General features: G+C 32.0%; 1 long non-coding RNA gene across 1 annotated transcript; it reads left to right on the top strand.

The window, feature by feature from the left end:
- Positions 1 to 389: 389 nt before the first annotated feature.
- Positions 390 to 5,628, top strand: LOC309803921. Its single transcript, XR_014294024.1, has 3 exons — positions 390 to 439; positions 1,955 to 2,043; positions 5,609 to 5,628. It is a non-coding gene; the product is annotated as an uncharacterized lncRNA (long non-coding RNA).
- The last annotated feature ends 623 nt before the right edge of the window (positions 5,629 to 6,251 follow it).

Genomic DNA, 6,251 nt, shown 5'->3' on the forward strand with positions numbered 1-6,251 from the left:
GTTAATAAATATGAAAAGAGAATCCACCTTTATTTTTCACAGGTGACCACGGACTTGTTCAAACACCAACATTTAACTGTATTACACAAAACATTATGCCACTGGTTTTTATGGGTTATCATTATAATTAAAGCTTTATACAACCGTTGTCTTGTGCTGTTTGTTGTTCAATGTCTAAAAGTATTGTTTAATATATATATATTTTTTTTACTTTTAGCAGTTTAAGCCAGGAGAGTAAATCCAGTTCCTATTACTCCATCCTGTCCAGAAGCACAGGTCTTAAGTGAAATTTAATACCAAAGAAACAGCTCCAAATTTTACAACGGATCTATCACTGGTTGTTAGCATATCTTCCCACACCCAAGACACCAAGATACCTTGTACTCACTGTTAAAGCTTTATGATGAGCAAAACTTCCACCACTGTGCTTCCTTAGCATGTGAGTATATTTTTAATTTACTGGTTATATATATTCTCTAATTATCCATTATTTTGTCCTTCTTTTTGATTAGATATTGATATCCATATTTTTTTTCTAATAGCTCACAGAAATTTCTCTCATTAAAAACACCAATAGAAATAACAATAAAAATCGCCTTGGGGGACCAAATTTATATCACATTATCAAGTTTTTATTTTGCTCCCATAAAACTTCTGCAAAATACAACCACTGTCTATCATCAGTATCATTAGAACAAAACCAAGTCATTCTAATCTCAAAAGCACAATATTTTATTTAACTTAATAAATTTCACATTATAAAAATTTTCTCATAGCATCATCCTTAATTCCTCAGTATTCACTAATACTGGGGGATTTTTCTTTCAGTTATTTGAGACTAAGGATGATTTTATTCATCTCTACAACCTGGTATATATATGTACAATGTTTGTCAAAAATGGATATTCAAAAAAATTCTTGACTAAATTACGGTAATTCATGTGATCAGTTCTGCAGTTCTTAAAACTTTAAATTACTTGTTAATTCTAAGAGAAAGTCAGATACTTTTTAGAAGGATTTCCCAACCATGCTAAAGTGTCAGCCTTCATTTCCTTGTGTAAGGGAAACAGGAGAGAAATAGATGGTTTTAAAGTTCTCCAAGCTTCTGTGTCCTTTATACATCCACAATTTTAATCCTTATCATTTTCAAGATTTGCTAAATTATTTGAGGTGATCCATTCTCTTATTAAAGTTACATATTTTATGTCACATACTGAGCATATTAACAAATAACTTACTGATAAATGACAATGCCCATAACATCAGGTTAATCTGATTTCCATGAAATGAGCTATAACTTCAAGAATATTAATTCATCTAATAAGGGTGATGATTTACATAATGTTGCCTAAAATATTTCTCTTGATTATTTAAGAGAGTTTTCCTAGGGGGTAATAGCTGGGAAGTCTATAGAAAAAAAAATACAACCATGATTAATTTAATTCCAGTCTAAAGGACTCCATATATAATGTATTTGAGAAAACCAAGTCACTATTATAGATTCCGATAAATGGTTGTATATATGAGATATTTTTAATGTAACCCAAATTATAAGAAATAGTTTTTTGGTATAGAAGCAACCACTCTTTTACCTAAAGGAAAATATAAAATCTGAGTTCATTGAAAATTTGCCTCATTGCCCTCTGTTAGTTTGTGCCTGCCCCATCCTTAGGGGCCCAGTTAAGGACTATTCTATCATCCATACATCAGAAGAGAATGTCTGTGTTCTATGTTGATAGTCAGTCTAAACAAATATTTATACAGTTGAGATCAGAGATATAAAATGTCAGTTCCAAATCCACCCGTGATGGCACATATACCAGACAGATGACAAAGGTTATAAAGGCCTGTGAAATACTTGAATCATATTTTGCAACCCTTGAAAGAATTCAAGTTGGAGATTAGCAGAAACCAGGCTCAGTTCTGTCCATAATCCCCTTTATCTGTCTTCTAGCCAACAATAGGAAAACCTGAAGCCAAGCTGACAAATAGAGTGTGAAGGGCCTTCTACTGCATTTAAGAAAAAACTGAGACTTGCTATAGGTAGAAATTATCTTTTCTATTACTATTATTGTTGATGTTGTTGTTATTCATAGAAATAATGGAAAAAAATCCCTAAATAACATTATTCTGCTGGATTCTTTACTATATGCAACAGAATAAATTAACTCGCTTCATATTACACTGGGCATATAACATGAAAACATGTGCAGAGAAGAGAAATCAGTATCTGTACAGACAAATGCCCCTGTGATAGAGAAATCTATTATTTTAAGTCCAGACAATTAGATCTATTAAGGTGTAAGAGTGTTTCAGTACAGTCTTGCTAAAAGTAAACCTTAAAAGTAAATCGAAAAAAAAAAAGGAAAACTGATGCCAGTTAGATACAAAATATAAGATTATGCTATGTATATGGGACAGGATAGAACTCTGAATGCACTCACATGTAGGGAAAGCAATATTAGTGACAAATCAACTAATGTCCTTATTGAGCATAGACGTTCCAAGAAGGGTGAAGAGTACTGTATATTAGATGTAAGACTCATAATATTCAAGTTAGTTGTAAAAGAAACAAGGTAAATGCTTTCAGTCAATAGGATAGGCTGAACTGATATTGAGAATCCTTTCTTCCAACCTGAACACACAGTTTGTTATACTTGTGTTTTCTTTTATATGTTGCTTTTACATGTAGCAACACATAAAAAGAAAATGAACAAGCTTATAAAAAATGGGGGGATCCCCAGTCTCAGGATTTAAGGAGAAAAAACAAATTCAACATTAGAATAGTGAGGAGGAGTTGAAACCAAGAAATTCAAGGGAGCCCTGGAAATAATAAGCCTTGTTTTTCAGGGCTGGCTTTAAATATCTGTTGTCTTATCAGAAAACAGGTAGATGCTGGAAAACAATAGAATAATATCTTCAAAGTACTGAGCACATATAGCTGTCCAAATTAAAATTCTACACTTCATTTTAAAAAAACTACTCAAGAACAAGAAGTAAAGACATTTTCATTCATAGACAAAGAGGAATTACCACCCACAAACTGTAACAACAACAACAACAAAATGACTAAAGCAGTAGCAGCAGCTGTTGGAATTGTCTGAAGGCATTAAAAAATATTCTGATGCCTGAAGCCAATACTTGGAGATTTTTTTTTTTTAACCAAAGTGATCTAGGCGGTGTTTCAATAATGGGAGCTTTAAAAAGTTCTCACATAATTCTCATGTGTTTTAGGCAAGATTGGAGACCATTGTACAAAGAATGTTCTTCAGTAAGAAAGAAAATAAGCATAAAAGGAAGTAGGAAGGTGCACTGAACAGTGACCAGCAAAGAAATTTGTAATGTTGGAATGAATCTGAATAACGGTTGAGTGTAAAAAATAATAGCCAATGGGGGTGTGTACAAAGTAAAACTAAAACACTAGATAATATACTGAAATACTGGAGATCAGATTTAAAATTTGAGGGGTCCATGAACCGCTTAGGAGGAAGATGAGATAATTAGTTTTAGACTTTTTCAAGTTAGACATATATGTCAAATTTTTCAGAAAACACTAAAAATGAAGATTTCATATATGATTCATAAAAAGGTAGACCATAAAAAGAGAATGAAAAATGTGTTTAAACGAAGTTAGTACCGGGAGGGATAAAACATGGAAAAATAAAGGAGAAATAGATCAATAATCACCATACATTTGATCACAGAGACAATAAAAATAAATTTTAAAATTCCAGTTTATGCTGCTTACAAAAGACATATATAAACTATTTTTAAGATGCAATGCAATACTTCACTCGAAGTAATTAATTATATACATGATAAATGATTTTTAAGATTACATATTTGGCATGATGACATGTATATAAATTTTTAAAACTCAAAGCAGTCATGTGTTTTTCATGGATTCATTTGCATATAGTAAAAAGTTCAAGCATGGATTCAAAGTATTTATATTCAATTCATGATACCAGTTATCTAAGAAGAGGAAAAATGGGACTGAAATGAGAATAGAGAGGAGAGAAAAGAAATGTGTGTGTATCTGTGTGTTTGTGTGTGTGTGTGTGAACACATGTACAACAAATATGTGCTTCTTTCACAGCATGATTCACTGTATTCCATCACAATATTAATAAGATTTCATACAATATGGGCATCTCTGCAGAAATTAAAATTGTCACATGCTTATGTGTATTGGGCAATGAGCTCACCTTACTATTTCCATCCATTCTTCAATTAAAATCTAGAAATGTGAATGGGCTGTTAGAATTTCGTTAGTGAGCCAATTATCTTTACAGAACATGCTAGTTATGCACAGCTTTTCCTTGGCTTAACTATGTTTTCAAATAGCAGGCATTCATTTTACGTCTTTAATTGATGGCTATCACACACAATTAGTTTGAAATTTCTTATCAATATGCTTGAAATATATTTGGTTGAATCATTGGAGTAATCTTTTTTGAACTTACCCAAAAGTATGTGTTTAGCCTTCCTAAACACAGTGGCACATTTCCAAATACAAAGTAGTTGCATTAGAATTATTCCTAATATGAAGTCATTCAATATTTGTGGCAACAAATTTTCTCTTGAAAACTTAACTTCCAGATGGAAGAAAAGTAAGGGTAGAAATGTATTTAAAGGCAAATTTGAAGATGAGAAATCAAAATTCACATTCCATAGTGAAAGAAAAAGGGTTAGTAATTACAGAGAGAAAGGCAAATACAATGCAAAAATTATTGGAACATATTTTGCTCAATTACAAACAAACTTACGTGGTAAGTTGTAGCTTCCATTATTGCACCAATTTGTAGCATATTTTAATAGTTTCATTTTGAAAGGAAAATTTTAAAAAGTCATCTCTTGTTTTTTTAGAAAGTATCTAGAGTGGTTGAAGTGAAATAACTTTCAGAAAATGTGTTAAAATGGGGCTACAAAAGACTTAGGAGGACATAAGCTTGGTTCTTATTATTGACAGTTTGCAAATCAGCCATGGGGATACACATTATTTCCAATTTAAAATGAATGATGATTCTATATACATATATATGCATCTTATCATATTGATTATAAACCAAGTAAAATCTCATGAAATCTAAGTATGTTTGAAAAACTTAAACCTATTTTTATGTTCTTCCAAACACTAGAAAATGAAAGCAATTTCTGTTGTTTGTCATTTTCTTTTGGACTCTCTTGGCTTCCTGAAAATGATTATGTCAAGATATTGGAGAAATATTCATAGGAAGCAACAGAGGCCATGAGAATAGAGACCTACACTGCTTCCTCATTAGAAAAAATAAAACAAAAATTCCTGTCTATCCATTTCAACTTACACTCAGGGATGCTTATAATATAGAATTTGAAAGTTGAATACATACTAGTTGTCAAGTAGTCAGCCCTGTTGATTATTCATGCATTCCCTCCTAAGTATGTTGTTCTTAGAATTCAGAGGGGTCCTTTAATCACACCCCCCATCTTGACCACTCACATCTCCAGATTTTCCTACTTCACGGCATATTGGTGTTTAACTTATTAAACAAATATTTGTTGAACAATTACTATGCATGCTAAGCAAAGGGGATCAAAGATGAATGAATAGTCATTTGTCTTTAAGGAGACACAGTCTACTGGAGAGAGGCAGAACTGTGAGCAGATGACTGCATAAAGAGGCAAAGTCAAGTCTTATTTATTCAGAGGAAGAAGTCCCCGTGATCAAGCAACAAGTAAAATCATTTCAGTGTGCAAGACATGGATTTGTGATTGAAAATGCACAAGCATATTTATTATCCATCATAGATGATCACCTATTATAATCAGTGAGATTTCTTAATGGCACAGCATCTAGAGGAGGACGTCATGCATGAACCTGTCATATTCAGAAAGTAAGGAAGTGGCACAGTGGGAACAATTCAGGAAAGTAAATAAACATGACAGTAGATTTAAAATCTACTTTAACTGTTCTTACTATTATTAATCTATTTGGGCAAGTAGTAGTTTTCATTGATGTTAGCATTTTTTCATCCACGACTTGAAATCAGACATTAAATATTAATATTATAAAAATGTTACTAATTGAATTCATTCACAAATTTATAAAAATAGATCAGCACCAGAGACCTATTTATTGGAAACAAAGTAGGTAGAACAATGAAACTCATTTATAGTTCCTCCTCAACCAAAGTGGACAGAAGTTTTATATGTAGAGGTCAATCCTGGGCCAGAGGCTATTTAATATTTTCATCAAGTCTAGGATGATA

The sequence above is a fragment of the Mesoplodon mirus genome (assembly GCF_964341445.2).
Source record: "Mesoplodon mirus genome assembly, chromosome: 1".
Lineage (NCBI taxonomy): Eukaryota > Metazoa > Chordata > Mammalia > Artiodactyla > Ziphiidae > Mesoplodon > Mesoplodon mirus.